Raw genomic sequence first — 14,088 nt, forward strand, 5'->3', positions numbered from 1 at the left:
GGAAAAATCAGAGTACAAGTTATACCCAACCATCCAAGAACACATTACTCAATTAATACTTTTCAAGACCCCACTCTCTTTATTCCAGTTATTCACTGATTCTGAATTGTCCCTAGGAGAAGAGAACCATAGTTCAAAAATACCAGAACAGTAAGGATAAAAATAAGTCTTTCTTTGACAGGCATTATGGTCTATGTATAGCCCAGCACTGTTCAATAGAACTCTTTTCTGCAATAATGGAAATTTTCTACACACATCTGCCTTGTCCCCTACTCGTCACTTGCCACAAGGATACTGAGCACCTGAGATAGGGCTACTGCAATACAGAGAACCTGAATTTTTAATTGTATTTAACTTTAAATTTAAATACTCACTTGTAACTAGTGGCAACCATACTACACAGTGATTGGATGGATATTAAAATTCTAAGTTCCCGGGGCGGCCGGATGGCTCACATGGTTAGAGTGCGCGCTCTGAATAACAGGGTTACTGGTTCGATTCCCACATGGGCCAGTGAGCTGTGCCGTCCACAACTAGATTGAAGACAACGAGCTGCCGCTGAGCTTCCAGAGGGGCAGCCGGATGGCTCAGTTAGAGTGCGAGCTCTCAACAACAAGGTTCAATTCCTGCATGGGATGGTGGGCTGCGACCCCTGTGACTAAAAACTGAAAACAGCGACTGGACTTGGAGCTGAGCTGTGCCCTCCACAACTAGACTGAAGGACAATAACTTGGAGCTGATGGGCCCTGGAGAAACACACTGTTCCCCAATATTCCCCAATAAAATTAAATTTAAAAAAATTCTAAGTTCCCTGTAAGTGCCGAATTAAAGGCAGGTGAAGACATTCAAAAGTATAAAAAGAGGAGATAAAACCAAAGTAGAATTGAATGACACACAGAATTCCAGGACGGTGGCAAGATGAACTTTAAATAAGCTAGAAAGCCGCACAGAACATAGTGCCAAAACATTTGATATCGATCAAAATGACAATATAAACCTAAAGAAAAAAATCCAAGCAAAAAAGGGGGGCGGCAAAAAAACGGGCGGGGAGGGGAAGGAAAAATGATTAGAGGATACCGGGAGAGGGGGAACGACATCAACACTACTAGCCCCAAGATGTATCGGACATGCTCAGAGAATCTGATCTTATTTAACAAGGAAAAGTGCAATGCTCCAAGCTAAGAGAAAACCTCAGCAAAAGCCGAAAGCAGGAAATTACTGAAACAATTCTAGGGGGCCAAGTTTCTGTGAAGAGGAGGAAAATCAAAACCTCTGTATCAAACAACAGAAGTATGACTTGGACAATAAAAGAGATCCACCCAAAGAGTAACAAGAATTTGGCTTCAAAAATGAGAGGGCACGAAGAAGCCCTATAAGCATTGGCACATGTACGATAAAAACGTGCCTAGGTATGCCTACATTTTTATGGTGGAAAAAAATACCACAAGCAGGTAGGGGAGAGAAGGGACAGAGAACATTTGCTGGCACTCATTAGAATGATGTCAGACCTTAGCACCAATTAATTTCCTACTGAGAATGAATGAACTTGGCCAAGCTGTTCTACAAATGTGAAGACATGCCTAGAAGTTTAGAAATATAAGTAGAAAACCTCCTGTTCAAGGAATTCTGTTAGGGACACTTTTCATTCAATAAGTACTTTGGATGAGCTAGAGAGGAAGGAATTGAAATATAAACAAATAAGAGAAAGAATTACACCAAATTTAAGAGTTCAATAGTTTAGAGGGCAAAAAGCAAAATAAAATAGTTACCAGAACATTAAGTTCTGCCTCGATGTAATAGAGGAGCTCGGTGTACATATCATATTTTTCTGAGGTGGCTCTTTTGGTTTAAATGTTCATGCACATTTTGCATTCTTGTTTAAAGCAGTGACTCTCAAACAGGAGTGATGTTTCCCTCCAGAGGACATGTGACAATGTCTGGAGACATTTCTGGTCATCACAGCTGGGGGAGAGTTACTAGCATCTAACAGGTAGAGGCCAGAGATGCTGCTAACCACCCTACAGTGCCCAGGACGGAGAGCACAATAAAGAATTATCTGGCCCCAAATGTCAGTAGTGTCAAGGCTGAGAAACCATAGTTGAAAGGTATTTCCCTCCTCCCAAAAATGGCAGCCCGATAGTGTCATGTGGGTCCTTGGCACAATATCATGCTCCCTAAAGGAGACAAGTGCTTGTCTGAGAAGCAGGGACATGCCTGTCACCAGATAGAGCAAAGCCCATTAAGAAGTCTATGGGACTTATTGTAGTTTAGTGACCTTTAAAACAATTTTCCCTTTTTGGGGGCCGGCCCGGTGGCTCAGGCGGTTAGAGCTCCATGCTCCTAACTCCAAAGGCTGCTGGTTCGATTCCCACATGGGCCAGTGGGCTCTCAACCACAAGGTTGCCAGTTCAATTCCTCGAGTCCCGCAAGGGATGGTGGGCTCAACCCCCTGCAACTAAGATTGAACACGGCACCTTGAACTGAGCTGCCTCCCGGATGGCTCAGTTGGTTGGAGCGCGTCCTCTCAACCACAAGGTTGCTGGTTCGACTCCCACAAGGGATGGTGGGCTGTGCCCCCTGCAACTAGCAACGGCAACTGGACCTGGAGCTGAGCTGCGCCCTCCACAACTAAGATTGAAAGGACAACAACTTGAAGCTGAACAGCACTGCCCCTCCACAACTAAGACTGAAAGGACAACAACTTGAAGCTGAACAGCACCCTCCACAACTAAGATTGAAAGGACAACAATTTGACTTGGAAAAAAGGCCTGGAAGTACACACTGTTCCCCAATAAACTCCTGTTCCTCTTCCCCAACAAAATCTTTAAAAAATAATAATAATAAAATAATGTTCTCTTTTCAAGAACAGGGACAAGTGGGTCATTATATTTTTTCTTTATCTTTTCTATTGCTTGTAGGGGATATGAGGACCCACTCTACTAATGCATTGGAAACGGAATCTACTATGTATTGGAAAATACATAAAGTGGAGGTTTTCTATATTCAGAAGGGAAGTTACAAATATTGCTTAGCTCAACTTGTAACCCTGACATACATGGTGTATGTTAATTACTTAGAATTAATCCTTTTCCTACATTCTTAAAGAGTTTTACAACAATTAAAAAAAACAAAAAACTCTTAGCAGAGGCAAAGTTTTCAAAGGGGCAGAATGTCCCTTCATGTGCTCTTCACCTGCTCTATGGCTACTGGTGGGACTGTCGCTTTGTGCGGCTACTCAGATTCCTAGACTAGGGACCTTTTCTTCAGCTATTTATTGGTCCCTTCCTTAAACACGTATTTCAACCTTGGCATCAGCAAGGTCTGTCCTCTTCCTAAAGAGCCTGGATACAGCCTTCAGTGATTACCTCAGGCTCTTCTTCCTTCACCTGGGGCCTCCTATGCCTGACACTCCAGATACAGGTGTTGCCAAGACAACCACCAACAGGTGAGTCCAATGATGCCACTTTCCTGCCACCTCCATACTGACCCTTCCCTGCAACAAATCCCAGCCACATACCAAGGTGCATGACAGAGCATGAAAATGAGTCACCGAGCAGCTCACCGCACAGGCGGTGACGAGCACATTAGCTAGGAGCAGCTAGTCCGCGAGGGTGCCATGTGAGAGGGCTGACACTCGACTCAGCAAGAACACGAGGAGAATCTAAGGGGGCTCAAAGACGATACGGATAATGGTCTGATTTGTGCTCTGGGAAAGTGGACAAAATAGAAGGCTAAGTGAAGACAGGAAGATCAGAAGCCTGGAGTACCTGTGCAGATGAGAAATGGGGGGCTGTAGGGCCACAGCGATGTGGAAGGGGAGGTGTTAAGAAAAAAACTGGAGAGCGGGAAGGCATGTCTCCAGCGTTCTGAGAGGAAAGAAGGTAGCCCTAAAAGTCCACATCCAGACAACCCCCACTACCTATTTTAGCACATACACATCTCATTCTTTAAAACTGTGCTATTTAACAGTGATGTGAGGCTCTACTGCAGAAATTACCACAACTCTGCTGGTGGTCACTTGGAGGGACCATGTCTGTAACGATTACAAATAATGGTGTTGCGTGACAATCCTTCGCACACCCTGATCCCGGAAGATTAAAGGGTCAGCAGATTTTTAAGGCTCTTGAGACGTAACACGAAGTTCTATTCCAGAAAGACCTTCCGAACTGGCAGTCCCACCAGTGGTAAGTGGGACATCTCATCAAAGTCTGACAGCGCTAAATCTGTGCCAGCGGATAACTTTTCAGAGATTTTGCAATGTGTTGATTCGTGAGCTTCTCATGTGTGTTAGCAAGAACAAAGACTCTTTTGTGGTTTCTCTCCTTATGCCCTTTGCCTATTTTTCTATAGTGTTTACCGATCTTTATTTTTTTAAGGATATTAATCCTTTAAGTCTTTATTATATTTGCGGCAAATATCTTATCCCAGCTTTTTGTTTGCTCATAAATTTTGTAGGTGATCTTTCAGAATTATTTTTATTTTTACATAATCAAATCCATCAATCTTCTACATCTTGATGATATAGCCACTGCCACCCTTCACCTCCCCAGAACTGGAAAAAAAAAAAATACAGCATGACAATGAACATACCTAAAAATAAGATCTGCCTGAAATAGCCCTGCCAGACCTTTACCTTGACCACCAGGAGCTTATATTTTCTAGAAGACGACAGGCAAAGAAGATGGTGAAATACTGCTAGATTTTCACAAGACCACATGTCTCTGTTCAGAGACACCAACAAGCTTTGCCGCACCTCCAGCCCCATCACCATCAGCAAGCCAGCAGCACGTGCCCAGGTTAACTTTAGGGAAAACGATAGGACTTACTCATGGAGAAGACATTTACTCTCCTAATCTTATCTTCATGTTTGTTTCAGACACGGACATCCATCGCAGCAGCAGCCACCTCCCCCTACTATCCCATCACTAGGAACAAAGGAGGACAAGTTTCATTCGGACAAGACCACTTTCCATCAAGTACTCTGTACGTTTCTCTACCAGGCGTTTAACTGACCTTCACAAGCTCTACTGGGGCACCCACCCACTCCCTGTGCAAGTCAATACACAGCAGCACCCTCTGGAGGGTCCTGAAGACACAGACCCACATGAACACAAGAGGGGATGGGGCCAAAGGCCACGCAGGGCAGGAAGCTCTGAGAAGGGTTTCTGGGCAGAGGACTGCAAAGCCTGGCAAAGGTGGACACCCTGCTGAGTAAGAAAAATGGAGGAAGCATGGGAAAAGACAGTGAAAGCTACACAAAGAAATGTATCTTTGCAAGTCCCAAAATAACCGAGCATTCCACAGCCAAGTACTCAAGGCAAAGGGGAAAGGAGGGGCTGAGGGATGAAAACTCAGGTTCAGCAACAACAATGAAAATGGTAAGGACAACACAATGAGAGCAGTAACAGCGGTTTGCAGCGAAGCGCCATTGTGTGCCAGGCACATCTCTTCCTTCTCATTATAGAAATGGCAATGATTGCTCCCTAGTAAGCACAGTATTACTTGATTTGCACACCTAACCCCACAAAAATTGAAACTGAGCATCAGAGAAGTTAAGTAACTTGCCAAAGGATGCACAGCTATAAGCAGGGGAAGACGCAAACCTTAAATCAGTCTTCCTGTCCTGACAACGTTTATAGGAGCAAGACAAAACTGTCCTTTTAATGTTCAGTTTACAGCCAACCTCCCCAAGCAAATACAGCCCAGGTCCGCTGGCCTGTAAGCACTATCTGAGTCTGACTTGCCCCGTAGTTTCTGCCCTCCTGGTGATTTCTGAGGGGCCTCTGAGGGGCAAGGACGATTGAGCCCATGCTCCTAGGCCAAGAGCTCCCAAACCTGTGCGGTCCGGCCACTCTGCAGCACAAGCCATCATCTCATCAGCAGTACAACTGCCTCTTGCCCTTTTCTTGATCCATCTTAACGGCTCTACCACTGTCCATACTGCAGCTAGCACAGCCACGCTACAGAAACTATCATGCCGTTTGACGATGATTCACCTCAGAATGGAACCCAAACTCCTTCACAAGGCTGCAGGGTCACCGTATGAAGCTTGGCCCCCAGTATCCCCTCATTTCCCATCTTTCGGGACCTGAAGGGATTCGGTTCTCTTCTCGCCCTCAGGCTCGTGCACATGCAGTCCCTCCAAACTAATCACCCTTTACCTTACTCCATTCCCTTGGGGCAACTCCCATCAGCGTTTCCTCTGATCACCACCTCATTGCGTGTCTGGGAACCATGAAGATGGTTATAACACAGCGAGATAATGTCGGCCTGCCCAGCCAGACAGCTTCAGAACAAGAGGCAGTACCCACAACCTGTATCCTTGGCCCCGAGGGCCCCACCTGACCCCCAAACTTTGTGGCGTGAGTAAATGATGCTTAAAAATAAAGGTAACTGATATGATGTAACGGTCTTTTTTTTTTTAATTTTTTAAATTGGGAAATATTGGGGAACTGTGTTTTTCCAGGACCCGTAAGCTCCAAGTCAAGTCAATGTTTTCAGTCTAGTTGTGGAGGGTGCAGCTCACTGACCCATGTGGGAATCGAACCGGCGACGTTGGTGTTATGAGCGCTGTGCTCTAACCAACTGAGCCAACAGGCATGTAACAGTCATTCTTGCTTAATACTCTGACTAAACTGGTTAAGGAAATTAACAGCCAACATAAACCCTATCTGTCAGTGACACATTAATGTCAGTGGCAAGGCCCAGGGCACCGACATCACTGCTGTCATTCGACTGACAGAGAAGGGTGAGGAAAAGACCAAAGTGTGACCACACCAGGAGTTAAGAAAATGTGGGAGAATCTAGACGCAGGTGGCTAGGCACAAAATAAAGGAGCGAACCTTCTTCGGTGTGGACTGAAACACTTCCCAAATGCTGGCAATAAGCACCTAGATCAGAAGCTGACAAACTACTGCCTGGCCTGGTTCTGGACGGTTGCAGCTAAGAATGGTTTTCACAGTTTTTAAAGGGTTATAAACAACAAGGAAGAAGAACACGTGACAGAGGTCACCTGGCCCACAAAACCTGGTATTTACAAAACAGTCTGCCAAGCCCTAAAGATAAGAGGATGAAAGAATCCTATTTAAAGTGACAATAAAAGCATTAAATACTTAATACATTGATCAAATAAAATGTACATGGTCTTTATGACTAACACTATAAACTATTACTAAAAGCCATAAAAGAGAGTTCAATAACCAGAGAAATAGACTATATTCTTCGATAAGAAAGCTGTAAACATATTCATTTTCCTATACACATAATGTGTGTAAATTTAATAAAAGTCCATTAATACCCCAAAAGGGGAGGAAAGGGGCTTGCTAAAATTCCTGTAGGATAACAAAGAATAGTCACATGTATTTGAAAAAATAAGAGTGTGCTCTATCAGATAAGGACCCTAACGTCAAGTTGTAATAAAGAGCTCAATATAAGCACAAAAACAGACAAACAGATCAGACAACAGAAAACCCACAAGTCAAGGAATACATGAAATGGAAGGCACTTCAAATCATAAGACGAAGTATGGATTTTTCAATTCAACGTGCCAAGACAACCGGCTCACTATTAAGTAATAAAATCCAGAAGTAAAACCTAAAGTTAAAAAAAACAATAAAGGCACTAAATGATTGTATAATGTTAGGGTGGGGGACTCCTTTCTTAGCATATCATTAAAGATGAGAAAGAGACAAGAGGCTGATACATTCTGCAAAAAAAAAAAAAAAATTTTTTAAATTTCTGTATGGTGAATAATCACAAACAAAATTAAAAGGCAAAATATAATAAAACATAAGATAACGTGTTGATATCTTTACTATTTGAAGAGTTTATAAGTCAATAAATAGAAAACAAAAGTCCTTAATATAAAAATGGGCAAAACACATGAACTTCTCATCTTCAATCCCCACCCCAAACACAAATGACGAAATAAATGTTCACTCCTTGTTTAAAAACAATGTATATTGAAATAAGGTACATTTTTATTTTTATCTATGTCGGTTATTTTTAATACCCTTACTTATAAGGAGGTGGAGCAATAGACAAACTCACACTCCTAACAAAAAATAAATTTGCTCATGAGAAGGCAAGTTGGTTACATGTATCAAAAGTTAAAAATATTCATATTCACTTCTAATATTTGACCTAAGAAAATGCTACTTCTAGGAGTTTATTCTAAGGAAATAATTAGGACACACAGATTTAGCTATAAAATTATGCACGTTAACATTTTTAATAAGACCAAAAATCAGGAAAAATCTAATATCCAACACTAGGAAACTGAATGCTATAATTGTGACATGTTAATACAAAGGAACACCATATGTGATGCAAGGAAACAGGTTAAGAAAACAGTATATACATTATAGTCGGTGAAATAAGCTACTGTTTCTCCGAAAATAAGACCTAGCTGGACCATCAGCTCTAATGCGTCTTTTGGAGCAAAAATTAATATAAGACCCGGTCTTATTTTACTATAAGACCCGGTATAATATAATAAAATACAATACAATATCATACAATATAATATAATATAATATAATGAATATAATACTGGGTCTTATATTAATTTTTGCTCCAAAAGACGCATTAGGGCTGATGGTCCGGCTAGGTCTTATTTTCGGGGAAAACACAGTAGTCACAGAAGGACATACACTGCATGATTCACTTATACGAGGTATCTAAGATCGTCACACTCATAAAAGCAGAGAATAGAATGATGGCTGCCAGGGGCTGGGCACGGAGGGTGAAGTGAGGATTTACTATTCAACAGGTATAGTTTGTTATGCAAGATGAGTAAGTTCTAGAGATCTGCTGTACAATTTTGCCTAAGCGAACAACACTGCGGTGTACACTTAAGTTTGTTAAGATAGATTTCAGGTCAAATGGTCTTACCCAGTAATAACAATAGAAGATACCAATTTTTTTAATGAGGCAATGAGTAAAAGGAATTAAAGGCAATTTTATACAATAAAAAAATAGTATGTACAGCACTAACCCACTGTGTATGTGTAAGTGTGCACACACGCATATACACACCAAAATGTTAACCAAAATCCTGACTGGTGGGACACCAAAGAACTTCCTTATTTTCCCCTCCTCTATATTTTCTAAAGTTATTTACTTAACAATGCAAGCTGTGCCCACTTTCTCCTCCAAGAGCCTGACGATGTCCACATCAGCACTCGGGTCTTCCCCCACAAATCCAGGAGCGGCCGGTTCCCCTTAACACGGTAACACAAAGCAGTTCAGTCCTTTCTGTTGAGAGATCAGGACACAGCCCGATAGTTACAGGGCCGTGCTGAGTAAAGTTCTCAAGTCTAAAGTTGTAAAATAACTTTTGTTGTCGAAAAGAATGGAGAAAAGCCAAGATTTTGTCAATTATACTTCGCAGGTAAAGAGAGGAACTGACAATAAAAGAGGTGTACCAACAAATGACCAACACTGCCCCAAAGAAGTGGCCCTCCATGTTGACTCCATGTTGGAACCACCAAAGAACTTTAAAAATACTGCTGCCTGGGTCTCCACTCAGAGAGTCTGATTGAATAGGTCTCTGTAGCCTGAGCATCTAGATGTTCTAATGCACCGGTGCAGCCATGGTTACAAATCATTACCTTAGAGCAAGCAGAAAATCATCAGTCTTAAAAAAAAAAAAAAAAAAAAAAAAAAGTCAACCTCAAAATAAATGTAAGCCTGACAAAGTGAAAGACAGCAATTTGGGAAATTCTACTATAAGTAGAAAAGTAAAATATTCAGATCTTTAACAAACTTTCAATTCCCTAAGCATTGAACCACTACCAGTAATCATGTACAAACGCAGAAGAGCTTTTAATTGGTACTTATTTCATCAGCTATTCAGCCAGTGAATTTCTCTTGTACTTAATGTTTACTATCTGACCATTTCCCCGCTGTCCAGGAATATGTCAAGTCCCTCACTGTGGCTTACCACTGCCACCTGACTTGGAAGGGCTCGTATGATGGTACTATTTAAAGAGGATTTAAGGGCTGAGTTGCTCCTAAAGTTAAATACCAACGAGACCTTTTGTGTTTCTTGGAAGCACAAGCAAACCATAAGAAAACATGTCCTCCCATCCTCAGCACCCAGCAGGCCCCAGTCCAATGCCCTCAAAGACTGAATGAACCAATCACTAAAAGTCCTCCTGAAGGGTAGAATCCCCTTGTGTACAATTTCATCTTTATATTCCCAACTCTTAGCACAGAACAGATACTCAGTAAATGTTAACGATACACACATTTACCCCAAATAGATGTCACTGAATGACTACTACATCAAAAGCATAAATGCATGGCAAATCTTTTAATTTATACACAAAACCCTACAGTTCTCCAAAATGATACGAGAAGAGTAAGAAAGAACAGAGAGAATAAGAATCAGTGGTTCACGTGCCTAAGACTCACTTGGGAAGCTTATTCAAAATGCAGATTTCTTCTACACAAATACTTGTAGACAAATGTTCAAAGCTGTTTTTATTGTAACAGCCCAAAACTCAAGACATCCAAAGGTCCATCAGTAGGTCAATGGATAAACCAACTATGGTGAGTCCATACAAAAACTACTCAGCAATAAAAAGGAAGCAGCTATTGACATATGTAACATAACAAGGAGGAATCACACCGATACTACCTTGAGTGAAAGAAGCCAGACTCAAGACATGCTGCCTGATTCCCTAATCTATAGTGACAGGTAGTGGTGACCTAGAGCAGGAATGGAGGGAGGGACTCCAAAGGCAGAGGAAGGAGCCTTTGGAGTGACAAAAGTGTTCTATACCTTGGTTGTGATTCTGGCAGCTCCATTTGGATGTATATCCATTTGCTGTATCTAAACTATGCCTCAGTTTTTTTAAAACTTCAATTTTGAGGGGAAAAAAAGAATTTAAAAACTCCCATACCCCACTAATTTCAAAAATGTCCTCTCCCCAAAATCTGATGCCTAGACCTGTTTGGGAACCTACATTTTTTACAAATACACAGCGTTCTCATGTTAGTGGTCCTCAGATCAGCCACACCTTTGGATGGGCAACCTGGGGTGGGATAACGCCATTTCCTCAGCTTGCACAAACCGATCCAGACAGGTAGGTGCGAGTATGACTAAGCTAAGAAGGAAGACTTTGGGATAAAGAAACTCAAAACCTCAACTTGCCAAGTGGGAGTTTGGGCCTTACCAAGATACAAACAAGAGCTTTCAGAGGCAGCCAGGTTCAATGATAAAGCACAATTTAAAAGCCAATCTATGGTTCTCTGCTTAAATCCCATCATTAGGAGATTAGAGGGGAACTGCAGTGGCTCCACTAAACTCTGCTCAATGTGAACATTTGACCTAACCGCTTTCAACCCAAGCCAAAAAAAGATTATTGGAACAAATGTCCTCAACTTGTACATGATCGACTCCCTTGAAATGTAATGACTTAAATGGATGCCGAATGCACAGGATCCTGCGTTAAGGAGGTTACACTCCTGATGCTGAGCCTAACTATCGTTACTCCGTTGAAGCAGCAATGAATGAACCTGGAAGACGTGGTTCTTGTTTGATCTTATGATGATGGTTATGCTCACAGGGTGTTAACTGAAAAAAACCAATCATCCTCCATACTTTTCCAAAACACTCTAAGAACTCTCACTCTTTTTTTTTTTTTTCCAAACTGGAAGTCACTACCCACTAGTGGGCCATGAAATCGACACAGTGGAGCTCATCCAGAAATTTTAAAACAATGAAATTTAATGGAACAAAAAACGCCAGAGCACACCTCACAAGAAAAGGGCCACCCTGTTTCAAGGTCAAATACTTTGTACTGTGGGTCAGTCGGAAAAAAGCCTAAAAGTCACCGATGTAACTAAAGCTCTGCCCAGGAACATAAAAGGTATATTCCAAGTACCCCATTGATATCAGGTTATTTGCTGAGCCTTAAACTAACATAACCCATAGAAATAATTTGCTAAATTGGTACAAATGATGGCACTGATAACGCACCACGACGGAGCAAGTACCCAGACTCATGACCTCAGAGTAGCTTTCTTTAAAATCTATCGAGCCCTAAACCAAACCACCTCAATGATGGCAATCAAGAAAACCTCCACTTCACCCCATGAGCTGTGTGAGCATTCTGTCACTGTCCTGGTTTGTGGACTTGTTCTCTTCCGAGGAAGAAAATTTAAAAAGCTGCATAAAACCTGGATTTCTGAAAGAGAACCCTGAGATGGTTGCCAGGTTCCACCTCAGAAACCATCTGCTGAGAACCCCAGGAGGAATAGTCCTTTAGAGGCCGCACCCCTAGGATCCACCAGGCACCCCAAGACAACCACCCTGCTCTGAAGGTGGAAGAAAAGGGCCCCTGGGCAAAGACTGCTAGACCACTTAGGAATCACCTAAACATGTTGTCAGGGACCTCAACCGTGGGCGGGAGAAGACACAAAGCTACTGGATAGATGTGGCAAATATTCCTGGACCATCCATGGGGTGAGGTGGGCAGGAAGAATCATTCCTTACTGAAAGCAAATATTTTACAGAGCATCGAGCCAAGTGCACCAGTGATGAAATGAAACAGAAGATGTTGATGAATACACCCTGCCTGCAGAAGACCCCTTCAGTCTCTTCTAGAGATTTGGTCCATGAAGCCCTTGGTGTAGAATAAGCTAAACTCTAAATCCCAAACTAAACTCTAAATCCTAAAACAGCTCTGAAATCCAGTCAAGACATGTTGTTTTGCTGATGTCACTTTACACACAACCTGAGCCATGAAGAGCGATAGCCATCTATCTAGATGAGAAGACACTGACTCATCAACTGCTCAGTTAGGGGAGAGAGTCACGTGCACAGTGAAAGCTCAAAGCAGCTGACATCTTGTTGATTAGGGGCTTTAAAATACAAAGTTATCAATGATCTTTGTTTTTCTGACCTCATATTGTAGGTATCAGATGCTGCGGCTGATATAATCCGGCAAAAATCTCTTACCCAAACTGCATTTTTTAAAAATTATGACAAGACCTAAAGACTCATCCTTGCTATGCTCCTCCTGCCCCAGGTACCATCCACACAGACCACCTCCTCCAAAAAGCATTCCTGGGTTAGCTGTCCCTTTTCCATGTTTCCATGGCAGACGGCTTCTTGGTCCAGAAGAGACAGGGCATGGACACGGTGTCCATTACATAAAAGGCATTCAAATACTGGAGAAAACCTGAACATTTTTCCATGGGCTAGGCATGCACCAGAAAAAACACCTAATCCCTGACCTCCAGACTTATTCAAGGAAATCGTGAGGCTGGGACACGAAAGGGGAAAGGGAAAGGCGGTGCAGCAAAAGGTAGAGCCCGTGGGCTGGAATTAAAAATGGATATTTGAGGGGCAGCCAGATGGCTCAGTTGGTTAGAACGTGAGCTCTTAACAACGTTGCGAGTTCAACTCCCGCATCGGATGGTGGGCTGTGCCCCCTGCAACTAAGATTGAAAACGGCAACTGGACTTGGAGCTGAGCTGCGCCCTCCACAACCAGATTGAAGGACAATGACTTGGAGCTGATGGGCCCTGGAGAAACACACTGTTCCCCAATATTCCGCAATTAAAAAAAAAAAAATGTATATTTGAGAAAAACTCAAGCAGAATCAAGATGGGTTTTACTGCATTTATTTCTATTTTGTGTTATCAAACATATCACTTCTTGTGCAAATGTCTTTTTCATTTAAACACTTTTAAACGTACTGATCAGTCATTACAGGGGCCACTGAAAAGCTAATTTCATACAGAATTTTAATGACAAGATAAAAACATGCAGAATTGACTGCCTATCATATACAAGATACAAACATGATTTCACTTGAGCCTTACCAAAATTCAGGGAAGGATGCTTATTATCGCCACAGTTTAGGAAACTGAGATATACAGAAAGGCTGATTTACCCTTGGACAAAAGCCAAGGACAAGTGGCAAACGCAGCAACTATTCCGAGAACACGAAGCTGCTCCTGTTTCCTTACAGACTAACAGAACAAGGCTCTGGAGATGAGCAGCCAGAAAAGGCCTGAGTGGTTATGTCTGAAGGTCATTCTGGAAGAGCCAAGGAAAACCCCCCAGTTACTGTC

General features: G+C 42.3%; 1 protein-coding gene across 6 annotated transcripts in view; it reads right to left on the reverse strand.

Annotated features, from left to right (window-relative positions):
• SLC23A2 (solute carrier family 23 member 2) overlaps window positions 1-14,088 on the reverse strand; it is a 116,272-nt gene that overhangs the window by 62,828 nt on the left and 39,356 nt on the right. The gene's annotated exons all lie outside the window — the stretch shown is intronic.

The sequence above is a fragment of the Rhinolophus sinicus genome, chromosome 13 (assembly GCF_057876585.1).
Source record: "Rhinolophus sinicus isolate RSI-liver-muscle chromosome 13, RSI-T2T, whole genome shotgun sequence".
Lineage (NCBI taxonomy): Eukaryota > Metazoa > Chordata > Mammalia > Chiroptera > Rhinolophidae > Rhinolophus > Rhinolophus sinicus.